At 42.3% G+C, this 15,685-nt stretch overlaps 1 protein-coding gene across 1 annotated transcript in view; it reads right to left on the bottom strand.

The window, feature by feature from the left end:
• GALNT14 (polypeptide N-acetylgalactosaminyltransferase 14) overlaps positions 1-15,685 on the bottom strand; it is a 344,571-nt gene that overhangs the window by 327,464 nt on the left and 1,422 nt on the right.

Genomic DNA, 15,685 nt, shown 5'->3' with positions numbered 1-15,685 from the left:
AGATGGTGAGTGGAACAACTGGGAAGTCAATGGATACACCCTTCCCAGGGCAACAGTAGTGTTGATTTGATTACAGTTGACAGAAAAAGGCTTTTTTGTGGGGAGAGGGAGGTGGGGAGAGATAGGGCATCAACATGGCGGCAGGGAGGAAGACAGTCAACTGAAGTAGAGGTTTCACAGTCCCCAAGAGTGCCGAGTTGAGTGTCTTAGCTCCTCACAGACCTAGTCTCTGAAGGCCTGGTTTGGAGGGTAGAGGATAGAGCTACAGGGAAAATATAATTCTTAGGACAGGAAATACCTGAACCAGAACGGTGCGATGGAGAAAGCATTGGATTTGAAATCAAACTACCTTGGCTGCAGCTTAGTTGGATCAAAGTCACTTTAAATTTCTGAGGCTCAGGTTCTTCATCTGTTAGACATGAGAGTGGAAATGAAGTAGGACGGGGCAGCCAGGTGGTGCAGTGGATACATCACCAGACCTGAAGTCAGGAGGACGTGAGTTCAAATCCGACCCTCAGACCAAACACATACTAGCTGTGTGACCTTGGGCAAGTCACTTAACCCCATTGCCTCACCCCCCCAAAAAAAAGACAAAGAAATAAAGTAGGGCAAGTGAAGAGAAGGAAATAAGTATTAATACAGTACCTAGTATGTGCCAGGCCCTGTGCTAAGCCTTCTACAAATTTTCCATTTGATCCTCATAATAGCCCTGCCAGGTAGGTACTGTTAGTATCTCCTTTATACAACTGAGAAAGTAAATGACTCCCAGAGTCCTTTCTGACCCTGATAATGAGGTTTTGAGGGGCTGGGACAGGCAGAGTTGCCTGGAATGAATTCACACACTCAAGCCTTCTCTCAATCGAGTGGCAAAGAGTTTATTGTTAACGCTTTAGCAAAAACAGGCAAAGGTCCTTATGGAAACCTGCTAGAGACTGAGGATGGTGCTGGGGTTCATACAGAAAAGGGGTATGGGAAAGGAATGCCAGGGATGCTAATTAGGTAATCTAAGGGTCCAGGTGTCTTTGGGAGCTATGGATGGGAAAGCGTGGGGAGTTGTCATGGACCTTGGGGATCTGGCAGGAGGAAGAGTCCTTGTTCCAGCCAGGGACAAAAATCCTTGGGACAGGTACCCCGCTGCCTGTTCTGATAAGAGAATGTGTTCTGCAACAAGAGAAAATTTTCTCACTGGACATGGGCCTACTGAGAAATGGGGAGGAAACGTCTCACCAGAAACATGATTTAGGGTTGGGACCCAAGCAACCCATCACGACATCCTGTAATGCATTTATCCCTTTAAAAAAAGAGAGAGGGAGAGAAAGGAGAAAGATCACTGGCTTTAGAATCAAAAGACCTGGGTTTGAATTCTAGTTCTGTCTTTTACTAGCTGTGTGACCACAGCATGGTGCCTGCCACATAGTAGGCAACAACTAAATCTTTATTGACTGAATGACATCACCTCTCTAGTCCTCAATTTCTTCACTGTTAAAATAAAGAGGTTGGAATGGATGATAAAATCTCTTTAAGCTCTAAATCCATGTTCCCGCGAACTCTCTACAACGAGAACAGCACATGTTTATAACAGTGCTTTAGGGTTGGCAAATCACTTTATATAAATTATCTCATTTGATCTTTGCAGCAGCCCTCAGAGGAAAGTGATTCATTTATTATTGCGCCCATCTTACAGATGAGGAAAATAAGACAGAGAGGTTAAATGAAATGCCCACAGTCACACAGCCAATGAAGCGGTCAAGAATCCTTTTCAGGTGCAGATACCATCTCCTCATAGGCTGGCATTCAAGCACTCAAGGAATTAATATTCCTTCTGCCGAACAAAAATGGAAACCTAGCTCCCTGTTACTACACGAATCTAAACAGACCCTAATAGACTTACTGTCTTGCTCTCTGGGTGCAGAGTACAGTAGAAGACTTCTACTTTTCTAGGGAGTCTTTTCCCCATTAAATTGCCTTACATTTCATAGAGGCTTAGATAAGTTCCCTCAGATGACATTTTTCCTCATGGAAGGGAATTACAACTGATTGTTTAAGGACCACATTTATCAGAGAAGGGACTCAAATCAATGGTTTCTGTCTTAATTCCCCGATCTTGTTGACTTCTGAGCTGGAGGATCTTGGTGAGAGACAGGAGAGCCTAATTTTCACGCTGTCAAGTCCTGTGGACTTGTGCAGTGCTCTGACAAATGCAGGCTGCTTCTCTCTGTACCTGGCGTTGGGAACGGTGCCCACTCTGTCCCCGGGAATCTAACTGTGGCTGATGGGCTGGAGGGTGGAAAAGATTTCTTTCATTTCTCAGGAAGATTCCTGAGCTCTGCAATTGCAACCACAGCAGCTTGTCCAAAACGAGAAAAATCAGGCTCTTTTGAAGATTTGGAGGGCAGGATTATTCTTGAGGGAAATCAGGAGTGCTAACAGCCTGAGCAGCCCTCAGTGACTGACTTCAATTCCAGGTGGCTTCCACTATCCTAACCCCACTGTGCAGTTTTCTGCATTATCTGAAAATCCAACAATGGCATTTATTTGAGGCAATGGGTCAGATTTCCCACAGGACCTTAAATCCTGGTCTGTCGGACAAAAAGAAATGGTCTCATCCCCTTGGAGAAGGGTTCTGCCCCTCACTGGAGAATATGATACAGAGTAACAGAAGCCTAGTTTGACATTCCCTGCTTGACTCCACTTTATAGCAGATCATTTATAGCTGTGAGGGACCTTTGAGGTCATAGGGACCAAGTCCTTCATTTTACAAAGGAGAAAACTGAGTCCTAGAGTGCTTAACTGACTTGCCCACAGTCACAGTAAGAGCAGTGGGATTAGAACCCAGGACCTCTAACACAAATCCAATACCACACTACAACCTAGAAGTCCTTCTAATGAAGGGGCTCTTATCCTTGCTTGTGTCATGGGCCCCTTCTATACAATATGGTGAAGCTTATGGACCTCTTCTCAGAAGAATGCTTTTAAACGCATAAAATAGAATACACAAAGGAAACCAATTATATTGAAATACAGTTATGGAATTGTTTTTTTAAGTTCACAGACCCCAGGTTAAGAACCTCTGGTCTATATCAAGGCACATTTGTATTTGGAGAAGGCCATGCTGGTAACTCATAGTGTGGTCAGCTATGGTTTTCACACTTAATGCAAAGTTAAGTGAGCTATCAGAACTCTGTAACCCCTTCACAATGTTGTTTTTTTTTTTATAAACTTTGATTTGAGGAACAGGACTTCTTAAAGCCTTCTCCTTTTAGGAATCCTCAGGCATTTAAAAAAAATTTGAGCTGATAGGGAAGAGTCATTTAAGGACCAAGGCAGGGGACCTTAAACTTTTTGTGTATCACAGCTTTCTTCAGCAGTCTGGTAAAGCCAATGAACCCCATCTCAGAATAATATTTTTAAATACAAACAATAAAATACATTATAAAGGAAACAAATTTTGTTGACACAGTTACAAAAACATATGTGTATGTATATGTACACATATACACACACTTTAAGTATGTGTATATGCATATACCTTTTTGTTGTTCAGTGGTTTCAGTTGTGCCTGACTCTTCATGACCCCATTTTTGGGGTTTTCTTGGCAAACTGGAATGGTTTGCCATTTCTTTCTCCAGCTCATTTTACAGATGAGGAAACTGAGGCAAACAGGGTTAAGTGATTTGCCCACAGTCACATAGCTACTGTCTAAGGTCAGGAAGATGAGTCTTCCTGACTTCAAGCCTGGCTCTCTATCTACTGCAATACATATGTTTATAAGTCAATATGTATATTATACATATAACAACATATATAAAGACATGTGTATATATATGCTGACATACAGTTATAAGAGTATATATGTGTGCACACATACATGTTGCAAACAGGCACCCAGGTTAAGATCAGCCTTGTTCATTTGATGGATTTCTTTGATTATGATTATTATTTATTATATTATGTTATTATATTTTATTATGATTATTTGATTATGATTATTACTCACAGTTCTGAAGTCTAGAAAAACTGGGCTCCTCAGCCTGGTCTCCAAGCTTGGTTATCTGACCAAAGCAGGATCCAGCTGGTAGCTATCAGCGAGTTCCCTATTAATAGCCAGTTATCTTGGGGCCTTAATTAGTCTGTGGGCTGTGTGGCCAGGATCTTCCCAAAATAGTCTTAAAAACAATGGACCACAAAATACGAAATTGCAAGAATCAATTAATTTTTCAAAGGCTATCAAGGAATTTTGCTTCCACTGTATCCCATTATACCTGCATGTTCACTGCTGCAACTGATAGGGGCATAAAAATTGATTGGACTGGTCTCGTGGCTGGGGGAAAAAATGAACGATAGCCGTTTTCACCGAAAAACAAGGTATGTGATATAAACCTACACCTCAAACCAGCAGAAAAGAAAAATGGAGTCCTGGTTTTCCAGTCTTTAGTGAAAGCTGAGAGTTATCTTCTTTGGAGAAAGAGTATAAAGATGTGAAGAATATACCAGTTCTACAGATATTTTCCACTTTTCTAGTGCCTTGGAATGAGATGTAAATTGAGTTCTGAACAGGTGGATCAATAGAAGGAAGGCAGCTCAGTATGCATTTTCCCCCACCCCTTCATCTCTGGATTCAAACCCAGTGGCAGGAGCACTAGAGAGAACCTTTCCCTTCCCTTGTTCCCTTGAAAGATTTCTTTAGTTATCCTGGTAAAATAGGTGACATCAAGGGAATTTAATTATTTTTCTAAGTGCATAATCCTGTCTCTGTGAAATGGCACAGAGGAGTACAAGAAACCAGCAGCGACCAGGAAGTGGTGGAATATGATTGCTTCCCATTCCTGACCCTGATATAATTTGGGAGGACAGGGATCAGGCCGGGCTTAGCATCTGTGAGACTCAGAGATGCCCAGAGTGAGTGAGTGAGCATCTCTCAGAAGTATCTCCTCCCTTTCGAGGGCACTTCGCATGCATTCAGAGCTGTCATTTCATCTCCAGTGACCAACGAGGCAAACCTCATTGCAGATTAATGCTGACCTTGGACAGCTTAGCTCTGTAAGAGAACATTCTTCCTTCCACCCTCCCAAGGCAGCAGCATAACAGCCCAGGCAGCTCTGTCCCTGCCTTAGCTCTTGGCCTTTCCAAGCAAAACTCGTCTCTGCCTCTAGACCTAGAGACAAGAGGGAGGAGGCTCCAGGAGGACTCCCTTGGAAGACTCCCAACTTAAATTCCCCTTTCTCTTTCCCCAGTTAGTCTCCCTGTGTTCATTAGGGCCTTGTGATCTAAACAGCAGCTGCAAGCAGCAAAGACAGCAGAGGCCCAGGTGGTCACATCAGGGCACTCCTTCAGAAACGCCACGGCGCGCGCGCGCACACACACACACACACACACACACACACACACACACACCGTAGTATGGATGCTCCTGAGGGCAGGACCTGTTTCATTTTGGTCTTTGTAGCCACCTGCCTTGTACATAGGAGGTGATTAATAAGTTCTTGTTGAATTGTCTGCCTGATGTCAAATTCTTTGACTATGTCACCTATGAAATGAAGAAAAAATTGTAAATGGCCCCTGGTTCTGTGCAGACTCCTTTTGCTTCTTCATTGAAAGCAGTGGCACTGTAGAAAGCGAGAAGAGGGCAGTAATATATTCATAATCTAGAGACTTGGCAGAGTATAACAGAATGACAGAAGTCTAGATGTAACTTAAGACTTCCCCACTGGCATCACAATATGGGAATACCAAGGCAACAATGACTTTGACTAAACTATCAAATACTTCAGAAACCAAGTCAGTGTAGTTATCTTGATTGACAACTAAATGTCACAAATGGGATGGAGGAGGGAACACATTTTTTAAAAAATTAATCCCTTTATTTAATCACAGGATGAAAGTAAAAACAGAAACAAGAAAAGGAATTCTATTATCGTTGATATCACAAATAATGAATAACTGAGGAAGAGAAAATAGTGTATTATCCCAAAGCAAGATTCCTATTTAGGAAAGGTGAAGGGTGGGCAAGAAAATTGAAACCATTATAAAATGATTAAAGGGTAATTGTTGATGACTGTGTGTATGCAATGACTGGGATTGAACTAACACGACAGACAAAAATTTAACACATAACTTTGAAAATAAATGGATTGAATTCCCCTGTGAAATGGAAGAGTTTCAAAAATGGATTAAAAGATAAGATCCAGCAAAATGTCTAATGTAGGATATGTGCCTAAGATATTCAATGATTTAATATGGGAAGTGAGAATAACATTTACTATGTTAATTCAAGAAAAAAAAAAAAAGAAACGCCACGGCAAGTAAATCTCAGGCATTTGTGCCTCCCCCAGGGGAGTGTGTTCCTCCGTAACTCAAAGAGTTTCTTCTCACTAGGCTCAAGATTGGAGGGCTCTCTGAGATGCATTCATTGTTTGTTTCATCTAGTAATTCTGGCAAAGTATTTTAAAAAAAGTTCAGTACCTACTGCATAGTCATGTATCCATAGGAGGTTTCATTCTAGAATCATTCAATAATAGCACCGAACAGTTAGATGGTGCTTTGAGGCCTGAAAAGCCCTTCAACTCATAACAACTCCAGGAAGTAGGTATGTTATTACCCCCATCTTACAAATGAAGAAACTGAGGATGAGAGATGGTAACTGACTCAGTTACCAGGGTCACACAAGCAGTCACTCTCTGAGGTAGGATTCAAAATCATATCTATCTAGCATCTAAGTCCAGCATGCTCTAACCACTTTGCCACCTAGCTGGCCACGCATTTCACAAAACTCGTAGCCTCTCAACATACCTTCTAGATAGGTAGGAGATACGTGCTAGTATTTTTCTCTGCATTTCATAGCAATCCAAAAAGCAAGGAAGAGAGAAACGACTTGTCTAAAGCCATGGGGCAAGTCAGTGACAGGGCAATGAAGGAAATCTGGCTCACCAAAATCTATGAAGACTTACCTTGGAGTCTTGCTGCAGCAAAGATAGGGCTGGGATACGCTACACTAGAAAAATAGTACACTAACTCTGAGAAAGAATATGGAAAGGCAAGATAATGTGACTTTTACTAAGAATGCTTTAAGGGCAGCTAGGTAAAGCAGTGGATAGAGCACCAGCCCTAGAGTTGGGAGGACCTGAGTTCAAATCCTGCCTCAGACACTTACTAGCTGCAGTGACAGATAGGGGCTGGGCCTGTGATTTCATTGATCTAGACAGCTGTGACAGTTGCTTAAAGCACTGAGAAGTCACGTGCCCAGGGTCACACTTTCCTGGCTTGGAGGTGGGACAGCTCTATATTTACTGCCATGCTATCTTTCTTATTACTTTTATGGCTTTGAGGAAATCACTTAACTTTCTAGACCTTGGTTTTCCCATCCATAAAATGAAGGGGTTGCATTAGATGGCATATGAGGTCCTAGACAAGTCATTTAACCCCAACTACCTCCAAAAAAATAAATAAATAAATAAAAAGAGAGCTCTATTAAAGGCTTCATTAAGAGAAGCACAGCTTCCATTGTGCTCTGCCCTCATCAGACCACCTCTGAAGTATGGTGTTCAAGTCTGGGAGCCATAGGACATTTATAAGCTGAAGAGCATCCAGAGGATGGCAAACACAATAGTGAAGGCCCTTGAGTCCATGTTATATGGGATCAGCCAAAGGAACTGGGCATATTTAACCTGGAGGAAAGAAGATTCGCAGGAGACATGATGCCCCTTCTTCAAGTATTTCAGAGATCTAAGGCAGGATGGGACGTCAGAGATGAACCAATCTAATCCCCTCTCTTAACAGATGAGAAAAACCAGTTTCAGTGACTTTCCCAAGGTCACACAGTAGGTGTCAGAGCCTTTGACTCCATAGCCAGTACTCATTCCACTGTATTTGAAAGGCTATCATGTGGAGTCAGAATTAAATGAGTTCTGTTTGGGTCTGGAGGGTAGAACCAGATCAATGGATGGAATTCGCAAAGAAGTAGATTTAGGATTGATGGTGGGAAAGACTTCCTAACTACCAGGGTTATCCCAAAGCTGAATGAGTTTCCTGGAAAGGTGATATATTTCCCCCTCCTTGGAAGTCTTCAAGCAGAGGCTGGGTGACAGATGGTCATGTCTTTTATAGTGAGTATGTGGTCCCTCCCAATACTGAAAAAATTCTGTAATTATCTGGAAGTGGAACTAAGAGGGAAGGACCAAAGGACTGTAAGAAGATCACAAAAGCTCATGAATATCCCTAGCCCAACAAGGTGGCCAAAAACAGCTGTAAGAGGAAGTGGGGCTCATCCAGATATTCTTTCCCAAACAGGTGGCAGCTGAATTCTATTGTGTCTCAAGAGTGAAATGTACAAAAGAAACAGTAGTGATCATAGAAGCCTCCAGGGAAGGAGTTGTGGGGGGTAGACCATTATCAAATTCTGATAATATCATAAAAATTCAAAAGGGACTAAAAAAAGCCATGATAAGGTGGCAAGATTATGTATATTAGAACCAAGAATGTTAAAGGTATAAACTAAAGGGCTTTGGTATAAAAATTCTTTCCTGGATAAATGGAATCTGTCAGATTCACCTAAAATAATCTTTTTGGAAGCTAGATGGAGGAGAAGCATTTAGGCAGTTAGACCCTGGAAATCAAATTAAGTTGGCTGGATATTTCCTGCCTCTTACACTTACTAGCTGTGTGCCCATGAGCAATATCCCACAGCCTCAGTTTCCTCATTTGAAAAAATGAGGCCACCAGGATCATTGATCTAGAAGGAACCTCATATGCCATCTAATGCAACCCTTTCATTTTATGGATGGGAAAACCGAGGTCTAGAAAGTTAAGTGATTTCCTCAAAGCCATAAAAGCAATAAGAAAGATAGCATGGCAGTAAATAGAGGCCTGTCCCACCCCCAAGTCAGGAAAGTGTAACCCTGGGCATGTGACTTCTCAGTGCTTTAAGCACCTATCAGAGCTGTCTAGATCAATGAAATCACAGGCCTAGATCCTATCTATCACTGCAGGTAAGTGGCAGAGTTGGGGTCATAACCGAAGCCCACAGTAAAGCAGGATCCTCCAATACACCAGGATGTATCCCTAGAACACCCCATGCACATAGTCCTTGTGAGGATCAAACAAGATAATACATGTAAAGAACAGGTGGAACTTAAAATACTAGACACATATCAACTATTTCTATCCTCCTCCTCCTCCTCCTCATTATTATTATACTATAATTTATTACGATGGGCAGCTAGGTGGCGCAGCGGATAGAGTGCTAGGCTTGGAATCAGGAAGACTCATTTTCCTGGGTTCAAATCTGGCCTCAGACACTTCCTAGCTGTGTTGTATAACCCTGGTTGCCTCAGTTCCTCACCTGTCAAAAAATGAGCTGGAGAAGAAAATGGCAAGCCACTCCAGTATCTTTGCCAAGAAAACCCCAAATGGGTTTACAAAGAGTCAGAGGCGACTGAACTCAACAAGCAATAAATATTCCATGAATATATTATAAGCCATGATTTAAGATCAAACAGTAAGTGGAAGAAGGCAGCTAGGTGGAGCAGTGGATAGAGCACCGGCCCTGGATTCAGGAGGACCTGAGTTCAAATTCGGCCTCAGACACATAACACTTACTTAGCTGTGTGACCCTGGGCAAGCCACTTAACCCCATTGCCTAAAACCCCCCCAAAAACAAAAAACAAAACAAACAGTAAGTGGAAAAATCAAGGGAAACAAATCTGAAGGACCTTTGAGATCATCAAATCCAGCTTTGCTCCCATTTTACAGATGAGAAAATTGATACTCAGAGAAATGGAATAATTTTTTTCAAGGTCACACATGCAGTAAGTAACAAAGACAGAGTTTGAGCTCAGGTACTTACTTCAAATCTAGAGTACTCTCCATTGTACAAAGGGTCAGAATTTGAACTCAGCTCTTTTTATTCCTGGCCCACTTGTGATATCCATACCATCTAATGCTACGTTACTTCTGTCCTTTAGAAAGGAAGGATATCCCCGCACCTTCAGGCTTCTAAGTCCATGTTCATAACACCAATCTTCATTCCTCCACCGTACATGACTAGTATTCCTGGTCAGATGGGCTTCAAATTCAACTCACCTTCTATCAACCTTGCCCTCAGACAAAGAATATTGCAAGACTCCAATCCAATTTAATTATTCTTTTCCTGCCCCCAAAGTGACTCCATGGTTTTGTCTTGTGTTTATTTGTTGGTTTGTTGTTTTTTTTTTAGGATTCCCAAAAAGACATGACCTATTTAGCTGAAAGATTGGGAGGAAAAGAAAGGTGGAGTTACGGACGCAAAGATCATATACAAAAGAGGCTGGGGAACAAATTTAACAACCCATCAATCAACAAGTACCTACTAAGCTCTTACTTTGTGCCAAGTACTGTGTTGGTCCTGGAGATAAACATCTAGTCAAAACAGCCTAGATCTCCAAGCAAGCGGGAACCCAAAATGAAAGAAGAATTCTTCAAAAAATCTTTCGGGCTCAGGCAACACCTACTTATCGAATTCTCATATTACACAATTGAGTGTGCTAAATGTTGGGGGAAAGGGAAGATACAAACAAGGATGCGCCCACAAACTTTTAATAACCAGCTCTCTAGAAAAGAAACCTTACATGGGATGCACTTTTAAGCTTAATATTCCTTACAGATATTTTCTCCATCACTTCCCTAAGCCTGGACAATGGACAAAACAATAAAGCTAGCCCTGATCTGTAGCATTTGTGATTTCCATGGAGAAAATGCTCACACTGAAAATGTAATAATTAACAGTATTTCCTAGGAGCGGGCTCCAGCATATCCCTGAATACAAATAAGTATAAACCCCAATTCTTGCCCTCAGGGAAGTTACTGTCTAGCTGGGAAGATAACACATGGACATGTGAAAGAGAACTATGTTGTCACAAAAAGGGCTACAATCCCAAATGAGTACTCAACATAGCAAGTACAGTATTAAAAGAATTTAGAAGAAGTCACTCTGACCTGGGATATTCAAGGATCTTACAAGTCACAGAATCGAGAGCACTAAAGAATCTTGGAGGTTATCTATCTAGCCCAATCCCCTCAGGTCAATGCAATTCAACAGACTTTTTTTTTTTTAAACAGATGAGGAAACTGAAGCCCAGAGAGATTAAATCACTTGCCTCAAATCACACAGGAATTAATTAGCAGAGCAAAGACTCAGAACCAGCTCCTCTAAGTCCACATTATTTGCTTTCTCCACTATAACGCCGTTTCCTTTAACAAAGGTGGCAAGATTTCATCAGATTGCAGGATTTAGAGCTGGGATGGATCTTAGCAAAGGTCTAGCCCAACAACCTCTCTGGACAGGTGAGGATTTTAGCTGGTTCTTGACAAATGGCCAGGATCTTTCCTGGCAGAAAAGAGGAGGAAAGGCAATTGGGCTATTTCTGAGAAGGGCACCCCAATCCTTCCATTCACCCACATTTGTAGCTTAGAAATCACCTTACCTTCATTCTCAGTCAGTCCCCATCTCCACGTAGTTGCTGATTCTACAACCCCCGCATCCCATACCTGTCTCCTTTTCTCTAATCAAGCCACAACCTACCTGAGACTTCCAGCCCTTATGTAACATACAGCCTCTGAAATGGTACACCTGTCCACATTCTCTCTTCTCTCCAATCCATCTGCCATGCAGCCTCCAAACCAATATTCCTAAAGCAGGGGGCTGATCAGGTCACTCCCTCACTCAAAAAGCTTCAATGGCTCTCTATTACCTCTAAGGCAAAATACAAACTCTCCTGCGTGGCATTTAAAGCCCATCACGTCCAGCCTACCTTTTGAGGTATACAGGGCAGTCCTTTCCTTGACATCTTCTTCATATTTAAGACAAATAAAACCACTTGATGTTTCCCATTTCCTGCTTCCATATCTTTGCAAGGCACTGACCCCCACACCAGAGACAGAGGAATGACAGGAAGAAGTTTATATTACAGAGAGTGGTTAGGTGTTGCTACTACAGAACTACTACTGTACTAAGCTGGCTAGCTTGAGCTCTCTGAGGCTGTTTACCAACAAAATAGGGATAATGAGAGAATGAGAGGGTGTGGATTCTCAGAAGAAAAGTTATCCTACTAAATGCAAGAATTTAATAATAGAGCTATATGAGTGCTGTACAAATAGAGAGAATTTATATAATAGTATTGGCTACATATTTTAATAAAGTCTATTTCCAAGGGCCTGCAGCATTTTAGCCCAAGCCTTTAAATTCCCATTGGCTTCCTAAAAAAAAAAAAAACTCAATTACCCTCAGGGCTAAAATTCTTTTTACTTTTACTAAGTCTCAAAGTAAATTTAGTTTTATTGGGGGAAAAAAAAGATTTTAAAAATTCATGTTTTTTAAGTTACCCAAATTGAAAACAAATGATACAGAGTAGGGGAAGTAGGAAAGAAGCGGAAAAACATTCTCTGATTCCTTTTTTCAGTCTTACAGCGCTTGCTTATCATTAAGATACAGTTTACACAAACATCTCAAACTCTATTATGCTCTCTCCTCAATTAGAAATCTGAGATTTGTTGAGTTGGAGAGGAGGAAAAACAAACACCAAAACACCAATTCAGAACAAAAGCATACTTTAAAAACCTTTTCCTGGCCTTTTTTATAGCACATTAAACAAACCCAATAACCTTTTTTTTTATCACAAAGGCTGTTTATCCTCTATACTTCACTTGGATTATGAATGAGGAAAGGTTTTATTTATACTCAGGTTTCCCTTTTCCTTCCCAAAGGTTAGGTGAATAGAGCAGGCCCATAACACTTTCAAAGAAAAGAGCCTGGGCCTCCCAGCATAGTGACAGCAGCTTAAAGCTACTCAGAACCTTAGGGGGCAAAGGCTTAGATTTGAAGACTGACCAGTCCAGCCTCCCAGCAAGTGCAAAGAGCCTCACTCTCACAAAAAAATTACAGACCTAGAGATGGAAGGAGACCTTAGAGGCTGTATGATCCAACCCCTTTGCTCTAGAAAGAGATACAATGATTGACCCAAGGTCACACAGGCAAGTTAAGTGCCAGAGTCAAGATTCAAAGTCGTGTCCTCTGACTCCCAACCTTAGGGGTCTTTCCACACTATACCCCTCATTTAAGCTGCATGGTCTTTTGCATAAATTATTTCACACACCCCCTAACGGCCTCAGTTTCATCATCTGTCACATGAGAGACAACATGATTTTTAAGGGCCCCTTCCAAAGTTTTCAGATGCCATGGATTCCAGTAACGAGGGGCTGCCCACATTCTGCTCTGACAAATAAACAGAATCCACTGGGGTGGAGGGAGGAAGTATTGAGAAACAGAAATCTCCTCAGGTTTTTATGTGTGCAGAGTAAGACTTTCCCCCTCAATTATGAATAAGCACTCAGCATGAAAGCCTGGAGTCCTGAATTCATTCAAAAATCTATATTATTTTTCTCTAATAAGCAAATTTTCCCATCTGAGGCACACAAGACTGCCATTGGTCAGGAAACAATCTCCAAGCTGACAATCAGAACCCATTCCTGAGCCAATGATTAATGTACCTATAGGATTTCTCCTACACTTTTCAATTCTTCCCTATCCCATCAGGCAACCTTAACCACTTAGCCACACAACTTACTACCTGCACCCTAACAGTCCCTGACGGCTTCAACTGTCTCTCTCCCAAGGGGCACAGATAATCAGTCTTCTCTTTCCTTTAAGGCAGTTTCTCTCCTTTGAGGCAAGGCCTCTCTTGGATTCCCTGCCACAGCTTGGAGAATAACCCTCCTTCTTCCATCAAGCTCCCCCTGTATTTCTCTCTCCTACCAACAACTCACAGATTCAGAGAAGCTTTAAGTTGGAAGGCCAAATCCCTCCACCCCCATTTTACAAATGATAAAACTAAAGTGGAGAGAGGGAAACTGATTTTTGCTAAGTCACGGGGTAGTATGGTGCCAATCCACTGCCCGTTACTGAAAACAGCTGGCTGAATGAGAGACCAGAACCAGGCCAGGAAAATCTTGGGAATGAGCTCAGAGGAAGGTGGGAACAAATCACTGCAGTGAAATTCGTCTCTCAGAGAAGGAAATCAAGCTTCCATCAGGGTCAGAGAGCAACTAGGCCAAGCATTTAATATTAGGAAAGTCCAGAGCCTTAAACACTTTCCTATAGCTTCTCTCCATTATAAACAGCTGCATACCCCCACCCCTTCTCTCCAGGCAGGAGTTGGAAAAGGATAAACAAGTGGACTGGAATCAAAATGTTCTGATTAACAAGGTATCCCCTTAATATCAGGACAGATACACAACTAGCATTTTGGGGCCCCCACTGTGTAGCCTAATTGTACAGACCAGTCACTGTGAATTCAACTGCTCTAGTACCATCAAAAGTACCACAGTCACACATACATGCACAAACACGCACCGTCACCTCTCAAGACATAAACACTCACAAAGATTCACAGGACACAGCCATAGAGTCTTAACAGCTGGAAAAGACCTCAGAGATCACTCAGTCCAGCCTCCTCATTTAAGAGATAAGGGAAGCAGGCCTTGAGGAGTGAAGTGATTCGTCCAAGGTCCCAGTCATTCACATATAAGAGAGAAAAGGGAGGGGAGGGGGATGAGAAACCCAAAAGGAGGGAATTTAATAAGACGTGGGAAAAATTTTAAAACGACAGGAACACTGTAGGAGAATGTCAAAATGGATAGCCAGAAAAGCAGGATAAAGCAGACATGAGAAGGGAGGAGAAAAATTCCTCCAGTTGGGAAGTGATATGAGGAGACAAAAAGGAAAGATGGAGAAAAGAATGAAGCATAAGGAGGAAAAGAACAGTAAAAAGGAAGAAAGAACAAGAAAACATGGGGATAGTCAAAATAAATTTTAAAGGGGAGAGGAGGAGGAGGAGAAGAGAGGAGGAGGAGGAGGAAGAAAGAGAAGAGGAGTGGAAAGGGGAAGGAGGAGGAGAGAAGAGAGGAGAGGAGGAGAGGGAGAGGGGGAGAGAGAGAGAGAGAGAGAGAGAGAGAGAGAGAGAGAGAGAGAGAGAGAGAGAGAGAGAGAGAGAGAGAGGAGGAGAGAGAGAGGGAGAGAACTAGGGAGGAGGGGAGGGCTGGGAGGGGAAGAAAAAGGAGAGGAGAGACAGAGACAGAGAGAGACAGAGTGACAGAGAGACAGAGACAGAGACAGAGAGAAGAGACCATGAGTTGTAAAACAGGAAAAATAAGGGCGGGGGGGGGGGGGGACTCATTACTTGCAAGCTTAAGGTAATGAGGTACAAAGCAAACCAGGGAAAGTTCAGGTCCCTGCAGGCATCATTAACTACATTACAAGAAGCAGGAGAACAACCTGGGGAAAAGGAGAAAAACTCTACTGATCTATGCGTAGCAACAGCATCTAAGTGATCAAAAATTATCCCGTGGAGAAGAGTGGAGAGGGTTGAGCTGAGGTTGGATTTTGGAATCGAGAGGTAGCTGTTGTCAACTCCCTAGGCTCAGATCCTTTTTCCATGTGTTTTTCCTGCCTGCCTTATTAGACTGAAAGTTCCATCAGAATAGGACTGCTGTACACACACACACACACACACACACACACACACACACACACACACACACACCTTGGTTTTCTCCCCAAAACACCCATTAGGCTGCTCTTTAATGTTGGCTGGCCTGCCTGAATATTCACTGCCTAAAGGAACTCATCCTTACCCTCCAAGTCCCTTCTGAGAAATGA

Source organism: Phascolarctos cinereus, unplaced genomic scaffold (genome assembly GCF_003287225.1).
Source record: "Phascolarctos cinereus isolate Bilbo 61053 unplaced genomic scaffold, phaCin_HiC Scaffold_2;HRSCAF=192, whole genome shotgun sequence".
In the NCBI taxonomy this organism is placed as follows: Eukaryota; Metazoa; Chordata; class Mammalia; order Diprotodontia; family Phascolarctidae; genus Phascolarctos; species Phascolarctos cinereus.
Note: the sequence above shows the minus strand (reverse complement) of the source record. Positions and strands in the feature narration are given on the sequence as shown.